The sequence below is a fragment of the Mauremys mutica genome, chromosome 1 (genome assembly GCF_020497125.1).
Source record: "Mauremys mutica isolate MM-2020 ecotype Southern chromosome 1, ASM2049712v1, whole genome shotgun sequence".
Lineage (NCBI taxonomy): Eukaryota > Metazoa > Chordata > Testudines > Geoemydidae > Mauremys > Mauremys mutica.
This window is the reverse complement of record NC_059072.1, coordinates 86,395,921-86,416,082: the sequence shown is the minus strand read 5'-3', so window position 1 is coordinate 86,416,082 and position 20,162 is coordinate 86,395,921. Positions and strand designations below refer to the sequence as shown.

Sequence of the window (20,162 nt, the reverse complement as noted above, 5' to 3'; positions counted from 1 at the left end):
GTTATATATTGTCTGTAGAGCAAGTCCAATTTTGCACTGTTATAATGACTAACTTGACAGGAAAACATTATCATATATAACTTCCACAGAGGCTAAGGTATCTGCAACTGAATTGTTGTCTATTTGTAAAAGATGGTTGCTACAATTGCTCCAAGCATCCATACAGACAGGTGAACTGGCCTGTAGGCGGTTCCCTGGATGGCAAAGACCGCTTATGTCACACGCTTTCTGCCCTCCCCACAGAAACAGAAGAAGTACTCCTCTCTCTGGTGAAGAGGCCATTGCCATAGTGCTTCTATGCCCCATCAACCCCTGACTGCCAGAACAGTCCGTTGCAGGCCATAGGCAGGCAGGCATAAGTTAAAGTAGCTGCTCTAACTTATGCTGGGGAACAACTCTGTGAACCCCAGGGCTAGGGAAAGGGAGGGCATAAAGATGGTATAAAGCCATCTTCCACTATGTCCTGAGCTGCACAGAGCACAGCTCAGATGCAGCCCAGAACAGGGATTTGAAAAAAGAGAATTCATAAATTGAAAGATAAAATTATTATGTGATACAATTTCTTCTCCTCACAATGGTCCCATGAAAATCCCATTACATGCATTTATTAACATGAAAATGGATTGATGTAAGGACCAATTTCTCCCCAGATGTTCTACACATGCATAATGCCCGTTGAATTCAATGGGTATTGTATGAACATACCTGAAGACAGTTTAGAGGCTCATGTCCAGATCCTAGCTCTAAATGTGACTTCTTTTTTTTTTTTTAAGTATAACTGTGAAGCCTGAGACAGAGTCAGAGAAATCAGATCTTGGAAAAACTTTATTTCAGAAGTTTACATAGACAGTTCACCAGCACTGAGCTCAACAAGGTAATGGATGGAGAACTTTGTCTCACAGGGCTCCCTGTCCATGCTACCTACTCTAAAATAATTATGCACTCTGAACACTTTGCCAAAATCAATTTGGCAAAAAATTACCCTGTAGCTCCCCCCAGTGGCTCTTTAAACCTCATTAAAGGCTTCTGGCCTGATTCTGATCTCATTTAGACCAATGTAAATGAGGAGTAACTACACTGAATTCAGTAGAGTTGCACTACTGTAAAGCTGGTGTAAATCAAATCAGAATAGGGCCCTAGAATTGTTAAAGATTAACCTTATGTCTCCTTTGAGCATTGTCCCTGCTCATTCCCACTTTGGCAGACACCTTCCTTGATGCCATCAGCTCTAGAATTATTTGAAAAGCAGTAACTGTCGTGGCCACCCACCTCTTACCCGCCAAACTGAACACTGTAGATTAAGTTATACAAAATTTCTTATCCTAACAGTTCTCTGTTCCTAACCTTCTGCCATAAGCAGTAGAGGCTCAGAAGTGTCATCTCAGTCTATTAAATATATGTTTTACTAATTTCTTTTCTCTTTTCTTCTTTTCTTGTTAATTCTTGTAGATTAGCCTATTAACAACTGTATAAAAATATAGTTCAGTGAGCAAACTTGTAATTTAGGTGAGTATCTACTGTTATGTGCAGTTGTAATTTCCCATCTTTTCTCTCAGAAATCGACACGAATATTGGGTTTCAGGCATTGTGCATCCTACTAAAACAAGATGTCCATCTCAGACCAACATACCTGCTGTTTAAATTGCTTCTAAGAAGGTTCCAGCACAAGCAGTTGTTTAGTATATACTGGCTTCACCCTTGGGCCATACAAAACAGGAATTTATAATAACAATTTTCTTAATGAAGGAAACTATAAAGGCAGAATCCTATAATTCTGGAACTATAGCTTCTGTTTTAATAAGTCAAAGCCCAAGTACTTGAAAGAGAGCAAAGAATCACATCTGAAGCTCTAAAATCAATTCGAAATATTCTCAATTGTGCTGTCCTCAATTGTGAAGTTCCAGAAGCATGATAAGAAGAAGAAACACTTCATTTGAGCCCAGCACAAATATCCAATAACAAATATATTAGAGACTGCAGATCTGAGTACCCCTTGATGTTGTCTCCACGTGTATCCAGTGGAGTCTTTGAATCTGAACCCCTCCTTGGTTCTGTGCAAAGTGTCTTTGAGATCTCACTTGGTACTTCATTCCTTTAAGTCAATGGGAAGCCCTCCAGTGCTTTCTGAGAGGTGAACATTCTTCATTCCACAGACCTCTGTGTCAACATCTGTTTCTATGCCTGAGGCTCAAATTCATGAGACTTTAGGTTCTGCTTCTGTTCCATAAAAATAATAAGTGTATGATATGAGTCTGAGATCAGTGGCCTCATCTGTTACTTTAAGATGTCGCTCATGATTGTATGCCTTGACTTCCTCATGAGGTACTCGCCAAGGATACCTTACTTCTTTGAGTGACTGCACACATCCATTCCACTGTAGGTATGTGCATGCCTTATGCACAGTTGGAGATTTTTCACTCCGCGATACTTGTCAGAGCAGCCCTCTGCTGCCTCATGCCACTGCACTCAGGTATAAAGGGCAGAGCCACCCCGATCACCCTCTCAGTTCCCTCCTAACACCAGTGATTGTTGTTGGAGCCACTATCCTTGCATTTGCAATTGTTACCCTATTTAGTGTATATAGTACCTGTAGTGTTAATTTTAGTGTAATTTAGAGGCTTTGTACATAGTATAGATATAAGAGTAAATTTAGATAAGTATTTAGCAGCGTGAAGTCACCAGTTCCCATTTGAGTATCAGCACTGGACTCACACCTTATGTAAGTCTTCAAAATCTTCGGTGAAAGCCCCGAGTGGAAGCAAGGACATGGAGGCACTCAAAGAAGAGAAACTCCCGGCACAATCTTTAAGCCCAGAGGGGTTGCTGACTTCCGAGCCTAGGAAACTTCCATTGAAACCAATTCCTGAAGTGCCAACACAGTATTACCACAGAGCCAAGAGCCCTTTCTAGAGCTGTCTACTCCCAAGGCTTTTGAGGCAGCTCAAGAATTATCAGATCTGTTGGTACTAGTTTCCCCAGCTATTTACCACTTCCACTTGGTACTGGCATACACACTTCAATGGTTCTGGCTTCAGCCCCGATGCACCATTCAGTACAGGAGGCGGCTACAGTTAATGCACCTCTCAAGAGGATTCCATCTAGGGAGAAAACAGCAATGATCTTGCCAGTACTTCATCTCCAGACTCAGAACTGGTCTCCCCTGTACTGACAAGGTCACCTTCTCACCAAATTCTGAGTTCAGCTCTTATGCGTCTCAGCCCAGATATGTTCAGCAGCCCCAGTGGGGTGCCTGCCCACTGTGGTACAGGCCTCAGCATTCCAAGGACCAAGGGCCCAGACATAACTGGTCCACCCTCCATATCAATGGCCCTTTTGGAACCTGGGGACTTCCCTCCACAGTCTAGAGCATCTCTGCTCCCCCTCTTGTGTTACTCCATCGGCTAGGCATCAGGAGTATCTACAACAGGGTCACTATCTGCCCAAACCATTCCCAGGAACAGTACCATGCATGGGGAATTACATCTTCTGGATTCTCCTGTGGATGACTCAGAGAAGGCTTGACCTCAACAATCCTTAGCTTTCTTTTCTTCATCTCCTGATGAGGCAGTAATAACAGAGTCTGCCTCCCCCGCCCCAACAATTACAGAGTTCATCAGAGCTTGTTTAGGAGGATGGGCTGCAACTCAGGATATCCAACCAGGAGAGTTGCAGAAAAAGTCACACAGGTTGATTGACATTTTAGCCTCAACAGGACACTCTAGGGGAGCTCTCCCTATTAATGAGGCTATCTTGAAGCCTGACAGGGCTTTATGGCAGACCTCATCTTCTATGCCTCTTATTGCAAAAAAGGGTGGAGAGAAGATATTATATCCCTTCATAGTGGTTTGAACTTTTTTTATACCCATCTCCTCCTTTCTACCTACTAGTCTCGGCTGCTAATGAAAAAAAGAGTCAGTGACACCAGGTCTCAATGCCAAAAGGGAAAGAAGCAAAGAAGCTGGGCCTATTTGGAAGGAAGTTTTATTCCACATGAGATTTATAGCTTAGAATCGTGAACCTTCATGTTCTGCTGGGTCAGTATGATTTTAGCCTGTGGGATGGGTACCTGAAATTTAAGGACAGGCTTCTGGACAAGGCAAAGCAAGAGTTCAGTGCTATAATGGAGGAGGGCAAGCTAGTTGCCAGAACAGCCTTGCAGGCAAGTCTATATGTGGCTATGGCTTGAGTTATGACTTCCTCCATCACTATGTGGCCTTCCTCTCCCCAGAGGTGCAACAAACCATCACACACTTCCCATTTGAAGGCTCTTTGCTTTCTGAAAAGACTGATGAGAGGCTACATAGTCTTAAGGATTCAAGGACAATCCTTAAGTCTCTGGTGATTTATACACCAGCAACAACAAAAAAGGCTGTTCTGCCCTAGCAGTCTCAAAAGTTTCCACTTTTCATGCCTCGGACCCAGACCTGTCCAGAAAGAGAGGCAAAAGATACAAGAGTGTCCTCTGTCTCTTCTGTAGCTGCCTGTTCATCTAAGCAAACATCCTCTAGACAAACATTTTTTACCCTTTGGTTGAAAGCAGTGTGCCTCTCCCCAGAATACCATCTTTCTCCACCCCAATATTTAGGTGGTACGTGAGCTGATTTTCAGTGGCACTCACGCTGCCCGGGTCCTGGCCACCGGTCTGGGGGGCTTTGCATTTTAATTTAATTTTAAATGAAGCTTCTTAAACATTTAAAAAACCTTATTTACTTTACATACAACAATAGTTTAATTATATATTATAGACTTATAGAAAGAGACCTTCTAAAAACGTTAAAATGTATTACTGGTACGCAAAACCTTAAATTAGAGTGAATAAATGAAGACTCGGCACACCATTTCTGAAAGGCTGCTGACTCTTGCTCTAGGTGTTAGAAGAACTTTAGCTTTTTACCTGGATCAGACTAGGCCATTTAAGTCTTCGTCACAGCTGTTCACTGAGGGTTTGGACAGAATAAAGGGCCATCCAGTATTGACCAAAAGGATCTCTTCCTGGATTTCCAGATGTATTCATCTTGCTACTGACTGGCTGGTATTGCACCACCAGGTAGATTTTTGGCTAATTTGACTGGGTTGTAGGCAGCTTCCGTGGCCTTTCTGGCTCGTGTGCTCATCCTGGATATTTGTAGGGCAGCAACCTAGTCATTGATCCGTATGTTTGCCTCTCACTATGCCATCTCTTATCAGTCTAGAGATGATGCCAGATTTAGACAGGTGATACTACAATCCCTGTTCACGTGGACTCCGAAGCAGCCTCCAGTTCAAAGTACTTGTGAGTCAGCTACAGAGGAATGGACATGTGCAATCATTCAAAGATGAAGCAACAGTTACTAATCTTTTTCTGTAATTGTTGGGTTTGAAATGTGTTGCACATGTCCGTTCCACATCTTTCCCTCCTTCCCCTCTCTATTGGAGTCTTTCTGGTAGCAAGGAACTGAGAAAGGTCAGTGACAGCTCCCTGGTTTATACCTGCATGCAGTGGAGTGAGGCAGCAGAGGGCACCCATGCTGCCCTGACGGGTATTGCTGAGGGAAAAATCTTCAATAACTGTGCCTGAGGCATGTACGCACCTACAGTGGAATGGAAACGTGTAACACAGCTCAAAGAACAACAGTTACAGAAAAAGGTCAGTAACTATTTCTGTCCATTTGAAGGTACAGACCTATTCAGCACTAAGACAAATGATTTTTTTTTTTTTTTTGGAAAGCAGACGTAGGTTAGAACTGTCAGACCTCTGAATTTTACTGTACTGCTATAGAGTAGCTTTTGTTCTGGTTTCAACATCAGTTCTAGCAATCCCAGAGCAGTTGCCATTTGAGTTACTATACCTAACAAAATGGATATTCTAAGAAAGTCTAAAGAGGAGGGCAGTTTGAGTCTTTGTCCGCAATAGAGGCCAACCCATTTAGCTACTCTAGTTCCTCACTCCATCTTACTGGCACAAAGCAACTATTTTGATATGCAACTTAACAGCTATGAACTAGTGCCTACTACTGTGTCTGTTATTCTTTCCTGAACCTTTTCAAAATTCTCTCTCATTCCCTTGCACCACGGAGTAGAATAGTTTCAAATAGTTGAATCTTTGAAATCACAGGAAAAAAAGCACTATTCTCTTCTTCATGCTGGCTTAAAGCTTCCTTCTCTGTCTTCTTTCAGGGACCCTGACTCTGTGATTTAGACTCTGTTAGATTCACTTCTCCTACATTGGAATCAAAGATTTATGACAGCCTCTCAATCCTCCTCTGTTGTGAATTTCTCGGGATGATGAGATAGGACAGAGCTCACATTGTTTTAACAGCCCTGATCTCGGCTTGTCAGTACACAGTTCTCCTTGCCCTGAAAATGGAGTTTCCAGTGCTTGTGTTCTTATCTTTCAGATTTCCTAGTCCATGAGCAAGGTGAAATTCTATATCCAGATTTAGGTTCACTTTATCTAGCTTGGGTGGATGTTTAGACCTTTTCTAGAACTCAGTCTGGCTTTCTGAAAAAGGTTAAGCACATTCTTCTGAAATCACCTAATCTGTCTAAAATGATGACCTATGCTTTCAAGTGAAAATGCTTTTCCATGTAGATTAATAACAAAATGTTCCTTGCTCTTGCTCAGTGTCCGAACTACTGATTCTCTCTGAAGAAATCTTGTTCATCTTTCATCTAGATTCATTTATCTATTAGCCACAGCAGCAGTATCCCTACACGACAAGAATCTTCTACTTGCATACATTCTAAATTATTTCATATATGGATGATTCATTTTTATCTTTATCATGCATAATCATTTAGCTTCATGTGTTCTTTAATTTAATTCTTACCAGACTTGTATCTCCATAAGTTTGAGCCTATGGGGAGTGCTCTTTATACTGTCTCTCCCAAATTGCATTATTGGTTTAAATTATTTCCACAAGGTGGGTAAAATAAATTCAGGCACTTATGGCAGATTGATCTTTCACAAACATCAACAAGAAGGAGATGGTGTTACTTTAAGGATGAATTTAGGGTGAGAATGTATTTTTACAATTTCTCTTGAATTCATCTACTAATCTTCCACTCTTCTTCCCAGAATCACAAAGCTTGCCTGGGAAAGCCAGACAGCACAAATGAAGTTTTAAGTGCTGTAGGCTACCATTTGAAAAATTTCAACAAGAACAAATATTTTAAAAAACCAGTTGTTTATTATTTTTGAAGCGAACTCAAGGAAGGAAATAATCTCTGTTTAGATATTTTCAATATAAATCACAATCTGCAGAGATTTTCAAAATAAATCTCGCTCTGCACTCAGATTTGCTATGACCAGGTAGGTGTCCCACTAAGCAGTGTCAGTCTACTCCTGTAGAACAAAGGCAGGTTCCACAGCTTGACTGAAAAATGCAAACCATATACTGCTGAATTTTGTACGGCTGCTATATGGTTATTCAGCTTTGCTCTCTGTATTCTGGGCCTAGATGAGATGCTTTTTTTCTCTTTTTTTTAGGAGAGTATTCCATCAATCTACATTCAATTAAGAATTTCTGAGTTTTTCTCCTATGGCTATTTTTACTGCTTAATCTCCCGAGTGCCAACTTCAGAAGCAAGTCTGGAAGGAAAATGAAAGGTTTTTTTTACCAGTTACTTACCAGCAACTGGCATTCTCAGACAATATTACCTCCTGTACTATATTTTAAAAGAGTTAAAAGGAACTGAGAATGTTTGGAAGCACAGCCCTTTAGACTCTCTCAGAACATTCATTACTGACTCTAAAGGTTGCAATTGCTTTTCAAACGATTGCAGGACTTTTGGTGCTGAGAAGTGCTTCCAAGATTGTGGGACTTATGTTAGTAATATTCTCTGGGAACTCAAGTTATTGGTAAGAAACTTTCCTGTTAAAAATGACTGGAGTTTGATGAAAATTATTTTTCTTTCGGATAACTTAAGAGCTCAGAGAATTCTGCCTTCTTTTCTGTGGAACTCTTTCCAGATGTTTAGGAATTTTTCTGTAGGTTTCTGTTCTGACAACGCACATGCTGTTGCCTGAGTCAAATTAGCCAAAGTTGAGCTCTGTGAATATGGACTTATAACAAATATATGTAGTTAATAGATATCAGAGCTGGTTTAGTGACAATATTTTTAAGGTAGGCAGATAACTTTAGGAGAGGCAGCCATTTTGATGTCCCTCGTTGGGAGTTCTGCTCTGACCCAAATTTTGCATTGTGATCATATGGATACATACATTTTTGCTTATTAAGAAGGTTTGGTTCTCTGCTAATATTTTATACATTTGGGGCCTGATTGAAAGCCCACTAAAATCAATAGGAATCTTTCCACTTACTTCACTAGCATTTCGATCAAGCCTTTCCTGAAGGGCTGTGGTGGATATGGACATGGTATAATACCGATAGTGACATTTTTTTCCTAGAAATTATGCTTTTAAGATACAGACACAGTACTTGTCCCACAGGGCTTTTATTCAATGGGATGTACCAATTTTACACTCCAGTAAATGATGGTGGAAGAAAATGCAGAAGGCTCAGAGAACCCATTCACACTCACCCCTTCACAGGAGTCAACCACAGTCTTTGTAGTCCCAGTGTGCAATGTCCAGGATAATTTAGAATAGGTGATAGTGCTTGATTCTGCAAAAGGAGTGAGATGCATGCGAGGCCATAGACTGACCCCTTTATGCACCAAGCACAATTTAGGCACAATGCCTTCAGATGCTGCTGCTTTGTGGGGTTGGGTGGATTGTATTACATTATCACACACTATGGCTTAAATGTCATAAGAGTCCTTATGGTCTGGGACGTATTTTCGCTTCATCTTATTACATTGCCTCTTTGAATCCAGGATTCCCATAACTACATTAAAATAATACTTAAACCCATCAAAACAAAGTATGTAGATCTGAAATGCATATTTTTTTTCTTCCACTTTTTTTCTCCCAACCCTCTTGTTTTTGAAAATATGAAAAGCTTTTGCAGAATACACCACAAGGCGTTTCTTAACAGATTTTCAGTCACACTTTATTTTTAGATGGTATTTGTTTCTTCCAAGGCTCCTATCTCTGCTCGAATGCCACTGTGCTAGTAATGTGCAGGGCAGAGCCAGCATAGTAGCATTGAGGGAGAGGAGACTGGGTCCAGCATAGGTTAGACTGGGACGTGACATTTCCCATCTCTCATTCACACACTTCTGGCTCTGACCCTCCCTACCAGCAGGTTCCTTCTCATTCAAACCTAGGACTATTGCCTCCTCCCCCAAGTATCTTCAATTTAGAAGGAGATCATATAAATACAGCCACTTTTCAGCCCTTAACTCAACAGTTTCCCATGTTTTAAATAGTAGAGTCTAATCCAAATTGTTATTAATGCTTTGCAATTTTTTCCAGTAGTAAGAATTTCAAAAGATACTTCATTTATTTTGCACTCCTATAATTTAAAGGAAGTGTATCAAAAGCCCAAAATTTAACCTATCTAACTATTTTCAGTATTTTACAATTGTGATTTCTGATCTTGAAAAGTTTGCAAACAAGTCATTTTGTTCAGCTGTTCCAGTGTAGTATGTATATTGGACTCTTGGTTGCACACAGCTGTGCTAGATCTTCAAAGATTACAACCAACAACTATTATTCTCTGATAGTTAAATTAGGAACCAGGTATTTCTTGCCTGCCTCGTTATTATGGGAATCTTTAAAGATTTCTAGCAGGCAGCTTGAGTTACAGTTCTTTGAGCTACTAGTTATGTAGTCTCTATATACAGGTGATTAGCATATCTAAGTATCAGAGAGGTAGCCGTGTTAGTCTGGTTCTGTAAAAGCAGCAAAGAATCCTGTGGCACCTATAGACTAACAGACGAGAAATTTCCACTCTTGCATCCGACGAAGCGGGCATTCACCCACGAAAGCTCATGCTGCAAAACGTCTGTTAGTCTATAGGTGCCACAGGATTCTTTGCTGCTTTAGCATATCTAAGAAATTCCTTTGGGTTGTATTTTGAGATGTTTTATATATAAAGAACCCCAAATGTATACATCCACATGTGGGTATATATGTAAATAACCTTAAGTCTGAAACAATGAATTCATGTATATGATTGATTTGGAGGAATGTGTAGTGGGAAAAGCTTCAAAATTCGTTCAAATACATGTTCCCAGCTTGTCTGTTTGCAAACACCTGCTATATAGTATAAATAGTAGGACCAAATACCTACAGTTAGGCAGTTTTTTGTGGATGTTTGACAATAGGATGGTTACTCATACACATAAAACATGACATTTGCAATCACATTTTCATAACACTGCAAAGGAATTGAATGACTGTTATCTTGGCATGTTTTTTTCTTGATGAGGCTAAGCTGTGTGTATGAATTTGCTCTATAGCTCCTGGGAGTAATAAAATTCTATTGCATAGATTAAATTAATTTGGTGCAAGCTGGTGAACTGTAAATCCAAATGACAACTCTTAGATGACTAGTTCTTTTTGAAATAGTATCGGTAATATGTTGTGTTCAATAAGCAAATTGTATGAAAACTATGTATACTGTAATTTGTTTCCCATATGGTTAAGTGTTCAACATGTCCAGGATACGTACTGAGATCCTCAAAGATCCTTGTATTGTACTGGGTTGTTTTTTGGTTTGGGGTTTGTTTTGGGGGGGGCTTTGGGGGGGGACGGGTAAGGGGGCTGTGTTGTGCAAGGATGGAAATGCTCAGCTACTGTACTCGTATAGGTCAATTTCTTCTATTGGCTCTTGCCTTCTGGAATCCTTTTCTTCCCACTTTGAATAATGGTAATGGCCTTATCAGTCACTGAGTCCTTGAACATCTATGGTTGTTGCTGGTTTTTCAAAAGCTATTGTTATGCTTTTAATATTGCTGTCTTCTGCCAGATGTCCTATTGGAAGTTAACAATACTTGATATCCCGCAGTCATGTGTCTAATGTGGCAACAAGTTACTTCACTACCTTTGGATTCTCTGCTGAGGTGATGCTTGTTTTATGAGTGTCCTGCGCTGACATTATCTCCTGTGGATTGTGATTACCTCACCTGTTGTCTGGCCTGATGCACAAACTGTTTATCCTGCTCTTGATGGTAATACAAAACACCTTTTAAATATATCCGCAACTTTAGCCTGTGCTGTTTCTAAGTGAAGGTTAGGATACTGTGCAAGCCCTGGCAATTTTTCCAAGTTTTCCCCTGCACTACCATCTGTTCCCACTTCATCTTGGCTCTCAACAAGGCTCAGATTCAGGGGAAAGTGGGTGGAAAAATAGTTCCTTTTGTTAATAAGAAGTAGTTTGTTCAGTTTTACAATATACATAGGAGGAAAACAGAAGGTAGGGAACATTTCCACTGTGGATGTCATCAAAGGTATATGTAGTTTGCTGGTGAAATAGTGAATTTCTTTTCATCTATCTTGTGCAATTCTTCTTCAGAAACTAATTAATGAGACAATATCTGTAAATATAACATAATCAGTTTACCACTATATTTAATATTCTTTGGAGTTTGTCAATTTAATAAAAATGGTTCACTCTTTCTGATAAAACTTACAAATAACATGACCATTATAACAAGTTTGATTTAGCAAACCTTGTAATTGAAAATGTCATATTTCTTTAAATTAGTTTTCAATTTCCCTGTGAAATTTTTAAATTTAAGATCGTCAGTAACATAACCATGCCTTATAACAATGCCTCCTACTCCTCTCCTGATAGGCAAATGTTTGTTTTTATATTAGGACTGTTTTAAAGACAAGTTACAGGGTTTTTTCCTGTCTGTCTTTCCTTAACACCCCCGCTCTTTCTAAGATCTGTTACAATCAGGTACTGAAACTGCTGATTGGCAGCAATTTTAAGCACTAATAATCAAAGCTGAGCAATGTTCGAATCTATTGTTTTTTACCTGCAGGAGCATTTTCTTATAATTGAACACTGTGCAGCACAAATTAGTCATTTATTATGTAAGATGTGTTTTTATTATAGAGAGTTTCTCTGTTTGTTGAAGCAGAGGGTGCCCTCCTGGAAATATCATAATGAAGTCTTCCATCATGGAGAAAAAAAATAATCTGCCATATCACCTAATCAGCTCTATTAAATCTCAGTGTTTTCCTTCTGAAGTTTCAGCATAGTGTCTCCATTCTAGGAAGCGCAAGAGCAGGATAATAAACTCAAGAGCAACCTAAGCATTCCCACTGCCCTTAAGCAAGTAGACAATGACTGACCCCCACCCCCCCACACACACACTTCACAGCCCACAGTCGCACAGACAATAAACAAATAAAATAGTTACCGTAGGCAACTATTTGTTCTGCCTATAGTATAAAGTAATTATACTTTACCTTCTTAACCCTTTTGGTATCAGTGAACATAACCTGCAAATACAATAAAATGGGACATGCAGTCAAAAGATGTGTCCCCTGTCCAGCTATCTTAATTCACATTATTTAAGACATTTAATCACCAGAAAAGCCTCATAAGACACACATCTCCTTTTGTTCAGGTCCTAGCAAACATGCAGTCATACAACAGTATCCTTCAGAACCATAAAAAAAAATTATATAATAGTAGACACTCTCTCTAAAATCACTGAACAGTGATTATTTAAGTTTTGTCTTTGGATTCAAAAGCCTTTTTATAAATTCCTTAAAGTCAGATAATGTTTGTGCTAATTTTGATGGAACAAATTGTTTGTCAGATTGAGGATGCTACCTCCCATAGTTTTGGCTTCAGGCATTTAAAAATAGATTAGGTTGTGTGAAGACTGTATTTGAAGTCCATGGTAGATTATGTCAGCACAAATATACTGGGGCTAAAGTTATGAGCACATTTATACAATGTTGTAAACCAAATTTGCTGCCTTTGTGTGGGAGAAACTTTGGTCAGTTGTTGAGGTCACAATGAAGAATCCCCAGTTCATAGGAAAGTGAAACCCGCAGAGTTTATTTATATAATGCATCCACACACTGCAGTACCACCCCTTGCTTTTACAGGGACACTGCCAATTTTCAGAGAGTGCTCCCTTTGAATAGCTTTCTCAGGGGGGGGAAATGTTAAACATTAAAAATAATGTTTTTAATTCAGGTTCTTCTGTTCCTTCATAGTTTTGAGAGATCTTTATTGTGGGTCTCAGCCCATCTAAAACATGCCCAGAACCACGTCTTTCTCCATCCCCTTCCTCCTCATTGTATATGTTGCTACCTAGGCTTCTTTCCCTTTCAGTTGCTTTGGCAGGAAGCAACACAACATTCCTAACCACCCACCTCACCTCCCTGCTCTATCCCCTGCCAAGGACTGGAAACCACCACCCTGGCTCCTCAACCTGCTGGCTGCTTGGGCTTCACCAGCTCCTGTGCAGGGAGCCCAGTTATGAAATAGAAGAGTTATGAGTGGACTCTGGCTCCTGTGGAGGAGGACATGAGATCCTGAACTTTCCAGGTGCCCTTCCCTGCCTCTTCCCAACCAGATTTAGTAATGAAGGGTGGAAATAGAAAAGAGCTTGGCAACAATTTTAGTCACAGAGATAGTGAGGAAAAGACAGATTTTAGAGACCTTAGTTTTTGTTCTACAACAGGATTTGGGGGTGATAACTCCTCCCTCAGGTATCTACAAACACCAACATTGTTAGCATAGGTGAGGGCAGCATTTTGGAAATGTCAACAGTGGTGTAACAGGGAAGAGGAGAAGCTGTTTTCACGTTAGCTGGAAAAGGCCTATTGCATCCCCAGAAAGTGAGAGATTGTAGCCATCAGTTCATTTGAGATTTTGACCATTTTCTTTAATGTCCTAAGCAATGAAGCTTCTGTCACTACTCATGGGAAACTATTCCATATTCTAATAGACCTCACTGTTGGGAATCCTTTGATATTCAATCTGCATTCGCTTTCATTAATTACATCCCATTACCTCTAGTTCTTCTTCGAGTGCTTGCTCATATCGATTCCAATTAGGTGTGCGCACGCCGCGTGCACACTCGTCGGAAGATTTTTACCCTAGCAACACTTGGTGGGTCGGCTGGGTCGCCCCCTAGAGTGGCGCCGCCATGGCGCTGGATATATACCCCTGTCAACCCAATGGCCCTTCAGTTCCTTCTCACCGCCCGTGTCTGTTGTTGGAACAGTGGAGCGTGGCTTAGCTGATCTCCACTTTCCTAGCTACTCGCAGTTATCTCGTTAATTCTTGTGTATATAGTTCAAATTTCTATAGTTGTAGTTAATTTTATTAGTTCATAACATAGTTAGTGTATATAGTTAAGAGGGGTTTGGGGATTATCCCCTTTCCCGCACCCGGTGCCGGGGCCCATGCCCAGTTCACCGGGTTTCAAACCGTGCTCGGCCTGTCACAAGCCAATGCCAACAGGAGATCCCCACGACTCCTGTCTTAAGTGCCTCAGGGAATCTCATCTTGCAGATAAGTGCTGTATTTGCAAGGCCTTTAAGCCAAGGACAAAAAAGGAGCGGGACTTTCGTCTCAAGCAGCTCCTGATGGAGGCAGCTCTTACCCCTCCGCCCTCGGCACCGAGCGCTGGACAGTCTACAAGCAGAAGCGCTTCCTTGGCACCAGATCGCACCGGTACCGCTAAGGCCTCTCAGCAGCGACCGTCACCGGCACCGACGTCTGTTCGGCACCGCTCCCTCTCCCCGAGGGTGAAGAGACATAAGACTCCGGCTGCTTCTGTGACACCTGCACTGCAGCCAGAGCACTCGACTAGGTCGGACCGCCCAGCACAGACACCTGCCGTGGCACCAACAACGTCAGCACCGTCGATTCTGGTCCCGCAAGGGCCGTTGAGTCCGGTGCCTGAAAGCTCCCCAGCGAGAGCCGTGGTTCGGCTCACTATTCCCTCCACGCTGGAGATATTTTCCATGGCAAGGGAGCTGATCACAATGACAGAGTCTGCACTGCCTCAACCCCCGGCACCGCCGGTGCGGGTCATACAGTCGATCGGCAAGCCTGCCTTGATCAGACCACCCTCTGTCGGCACCGCAGAGCGGCACCGTTCACAATCGCGGTCCCGCAGACGTTCTCGTTCCCGTCACCGGTCCCGGTCCTGACGCCGCTCGCAGTCCCGGCACCGTTCTCCTTCTTGGTACCAGTCGCACTCGCGGCACCGATCAGTGTCCCGTTCGCTGGCCCGGTACTCTCGGCACCGATCCAGCTCCCGGCACTGCTCCAGGCACCGTGACTCTCGCAGCCGCTCTCATCGTCGAGCCTCGAGATCTCGGTCGACCTCCCCGCACTGTTCCAGTCGCAGGTCCCAATGTCATTCCCGGTACCGGTATGGCTCCCGGTACCGATCCCCGGTGCCAAGTAGAGCGAGATCGGTCAGAGAGGGAGACTCTGCCCAGGGCTTTTCAGCCCCTCCATGGCCATCTCGACACACATCGGTGTCGTCTCATGCAGACAGTTCCTATGCTCAGGACCGTGATTCCGATGTGCCCACCAGAGTCTTCCAGGAGACCCAGGCCCAAGACCAAGGCCTCCATCAGTGGTCATTCTGGACACCTTGGGCTTACCACCAGGCCCAAGGTGTACCGGTAGTTCTGTCTCGCTCTGTCCTATCAGAGCACCGAGTGCCAGAGGCTACTGTTAGCTGTCCCACTCCAACCGGTATGGAGGAAGCTCCAGTTCAGCCACCAGACTCCCAGATCCACCTGGAGCAGGAGGCCGTCCAAGAACAAGAGCCCACACAGGACCCGCTTGTCCCCGGCCTTTCCTCTTCCTCCTCTCCAGATGAGGCAGTGGCAGGAACATCCTCCTCGGGCCCTCCTCCAATCGACCTGAGGGCCCATCAGGACCTCCTGAGACAGGTGGCACTCAATATGAACCTCCAGGTGGAGGAAGTCCCAGAGATAGAGGACCCAGTAGTAGATATCCTGTCGGCTGACGCACCCACAAGAGTGGCTTTACCGTTTATCCGGACGATCCAGGACAATGCTGATACCATCTGGCAGTCTCCAGTCTCTATCCCGCCCGCTGCCAGGGGAGTTGAGCGCAAGTACATGGTGCCCTCTAAGGGGTACGAGTACTTGTATGTGCATCCTCCTCCCTGCTCCCTCATAGTGCAGTCTGTCAATAAGAGGGAACGCCATGGCCAGTAAGCGCCGGCTCCAAAATCAAAGGAGGCTAGGTGTATGGACTTACTGGGCCGTAAGGTGTACTCGGCAGGGGCCCTACAGCTCCGGGTGGCAAGCCAACAAGCCCTGCTTAGCCACTACAATTATAACACCTGGGCGCCAGTGGGTAAATTTACGGAGTTAGTTCCTCAAGACTCCCGTCAAGAGTTTGCTGTCCTCTTGGAGGAGGGGAAGAAAGTGGTGAGAACTTCCCTCCAGGCCTCGTTGGATGCAGCCGACTCCACAGCCAGGACTCTGGCCTTGGGTGTTGCCATGAGACGCATTTCATGGCTTCAGGTGTCAGGCCTCCCGCCGGAGCTACAGCATACCATACTGGACTTGCCCTTTGACGGTAGAGGCCTGTTTTCTGAAAAGACTGACCCTAGGCTACAAAGCCTAAAGGACAACAGGGTCATTATGCGCTCTCTCGGCATGCACACGCAGTGCAGGCCTTTCTGTCCCCAGCCTCACCGCTCCTACCCTGCGACTAGATAAAAGACAGGACTTTGGCAGAAGGCGTGGCCGAGGCGGTTGTAGGCGACAGTCAGGGCCCCAAGGGGGCCAAAATCAGGGTCCCACCAAACCACCAGCTGGGCCAAAGCCAAACTTTTGAAGGCATGCCCAAGGACGGCGTACCAGTTATTACCCAGGATCCATTCCCTCCCTTTTACAACTGCCTCTCCTTTTTCCTCCCTGCGTGGTCCCATCTAACCTCGGATCGTTGGGTCCTACGCACGGTGGAACTTGGGTACCGCCTCCAGTTTATTTCGCCCCCCACCTCCTACCCTCCATCCTCGTCTCTCTTCAGGGACCCCTCTCACGAGCAATTCCTCTTGCAAGAGGTGCGGACGCTCCTCGCCATCGGAGCTATAGAGGAGGTACCAAAGGACAAAAGGGGCAAGGGGTTCTACTCCCGCTATTTCCTAATTCCCAAGGCGAAGGGAGGTCTCAGACCTATCCTAGACCTGCGAGAACTCAACAAGTTCATGATAAAGCTGAAGTTCCGCATGGTATCCCTGGGGACCATCATCCCATCCTTGGATCCCGGAGACTGGTATGCCGCCCTCGATATGAAGGACGCGTATTTTCACATCGCCATTTATTCTCCACACAGAAGGTACCTCCGGTTTGTGGCCAACCGTCAACATTTCCAGTTTACAGTCCTTCCGTTTGGCCTCTCTACAGCCCCAAGAGTATTCACAAAGTGCATGGCTGTAGTCGCCGCCTCCCTCTGCCGCCGTCGGATACACGTTTTTCCGTATCTAGACGATTGGTTCATTCGAGGGACCTCCAAGTCCCAAGTCACCCGTCATGTGGGCATCGTCAAGGACCTATTCCTGTGTCTAGGCCTGATGATCAATATAGAGAAATCCACTCTGATTCCCACACAGAGAATAGAATTCATTGGGGCCATCCTGGACTCCAATCTCACCAGAGCCTGCTTACCTCAGCCTCGGTTTCAGGCGATGATAACAATTATACAAGGTCTACGGAACTTTCCAACAACTTCGGTTCGCACTTGCCTCGGTCTCCTGGGACACATGGCTGCCTGCACATTCGTGACCAAACATGCCAGGCTACGCCTCCGTCCCCTCCAATCATGGCTCGCCTCGGTATACCACCCGGGCAGAGACAGCATAGACATGATCGTCACGATCCCCCCGAGCATCCTAGGCTCCCTTGACTGGTGGTCGATGCCCTCCCTGGTGTGTGCAGGGATGCCGTTCCATCCGCCTCAGCCCTCGGTGTCCCTGACGATGGACGCCTCATCTCTCGGCTGGGGTGCTCATCTTGGTCAGCTTCGCACTCAACGCCTTTGGTCAGCTCAAGAGCTGGCCTTGCACATCAATGTCCGAGAGCTGAGAGCAGTCCGCCTTGCGTGCCAGGTGTTTCAGCAGCATCTACAAGGCCTTTGTGTCTCAGTGTTCACAGACAACACAACGGCCATGTATTACATAAACAAGCAGGGAGGAGCACGGTCCTCCCCTCTTTGTCAGGAAGCCATCCAGCTCTGGGACTTCTGCAAAGCCCAATCGATAGACCTGGTAGCGTCCTTTCTCCCAGGGGTTCGGAACACTCTGGCGGATCGCCTCAGCAGATCCTTCCTGTCTCACGAGTGGTCGATTCGTCCGGACGTTATCCATTCTGTTTTCCGGAAGTGGGGCTTTCCCCGCATAGACTTCTTCGCTTCTCGCGAGAACAGGAAGTGCCAGACGTTCTGCTCATTCCAAGGCCTCTCCCCGGGCTCGATCTCGGACGCTTTTCTGATGCCGTGGACGAGCCATCTGCTGTATGCTTTTCCACCGTTCCCGCTGGTTCACAGGGTCCTGCTAAAACTCCGCAGGGACAGAGCGCACCTGATCTTGATCGCTCCAGCGTGGCCCAGGCAGCACTGGTACACCATGTTGCTAGACCTGTCAATAGCCAACACGATTCCCCTGCCTCTTCGCCCAGACCTCATAACACAGGATCACGGCAGACTTCACCACCCAGACCTGCAATCCCTGCACCTCACAGCATGGCTGCTGCGTGGTTAAACCAATCCGAGTTACGTTGCTCTGCCTCGGTACAACAAGTACTCCTGGGTAGTAGGAAACCTTCCACTCAGTTAACATATCTGGCAAAGTGGAAGCGTTTCTCCTGCTGGTGCGAAACGCACAATGTTACTCCCACCGAGGTCCCGATCCATTCCATCTTGGACTACCTCTGGTCTCTCAAACAGCAGGGCCTGGCGGTATCATCATTGAGGGTGCACTTGGCAGTCATCTCTACCTTCCACCCAGGGGAGAGTGGCCACTCCGTATTCTCGCACCCTATGGTTTCTAGGTTCCTCAAGGGCTTGGAGCACTTATACCCCCAAGTTTGCCGCCCCGCCCCAACCTGGGACCTCAACCTGGTTCTAACCAGACTTATGACTGCCCCATTCGAGCCTCTGGCAACCTGCTCACTGCTATACCTGTCCTGGAAGACAGCTTTCCTCGTAGCCATTACGTCGGCCAGACGAGTCTCCGAGCTTCGGGCTCTCACGGTGGACCCACTGTATACTGTGTTTCACAAGGACAAGGTACAGTTGCGGCCACATCCGGCCTTCCTCCCTAAGGTGGTATCAGCCTTTCATATCAACCAGGATATCTTCCTTCCAGTCTTCTTTCTGAAGCCACACTCATCGCGAAGGGAGCAGCAATTGCACTCCCTAGACGTCCGTAGGGCACTCGCATTTTATATCGAGCGGACAAAGCCCTTTCGTAAAACGCCCCAACTCTTCGTCACAGTGGCAGACCGAACGAAGGGCCTACCTGTCTCCTCCCAGAGGATTTCATCTTGGGTGACGTCGTGCATCCGTACCTGCTATGACTTGGCCCATGTTCCATTGAGCCACCTCACTGCACATTCCACCAGGGCTCAGGCTTCTTCTGCTGCCTTCCTGGCTCACGTACCCATCCAGGAGATATGTCGCGCAGCTACCTGGTCCTCAGTCCACACCTTTGCCTCACATTATGCACTGGTCCAACAGTCCAGAGATGATGCAGCCTTTGGCTCAGCAGTTTTGCATTCTGCTTTCTCACTCCGCGTTTCTCACTCCGACCCCACTGCCTAGGTAAGGCTTGGGAATCACCTAATTGGAATCGATATGAGCAAGCACTCGAAGAAGAAAAGACGGTTACTCACCTGTAACTGTTGTTCTTTGAGATGTGTTGCTCATATCCATTCCAAACCCGCCCTCCTTCCCCTCTGTCAGAGTAGCCGGCAAGAAGGAACTGAAGGGCCGTGAGTCGGCAGGGGTATATATTCGGCGCCACTCTAGGGGGCGACCCAGCCGACCCACCGAGTGTTGCTAGGGTAAAAATCTTCCGACGAGTGTGCACGTGGCGCGCACACACCTAATTGGAATGGATATGAGCAACACATCTCGAAGAACAACATTTACAAAGGTGAGTAACCGTCTTTTCAGGGGTTCTCAACCTTTTTTTTTTCTGAGGCCCCTCAACATGCTATAAAAACTCCACGGCCCTGCATATGCATAGTTTTCTGCACATAAAAGCTACGGTAGGTGTTAGGGGGTAGCAAGCAGGGCAATTGC

At 44.9% G+C, this 20,162-nt stretch overlaps 1 protein-coding gene across 6 annotated transcripts in view; it reads left to right on the top strand.

The window, feature by feature from the left end:
• Positions 1 to 20,162, top strand: part of ANKS1B (ankyrin repeat and sterile alpha motif domain containing 1B) — a 764,239-nt gene that overhangs the window by 503,058 nt on the left and 241,019 nt on the right. The gene's annotated exons all lie outside the window — the stretch shown is intronic.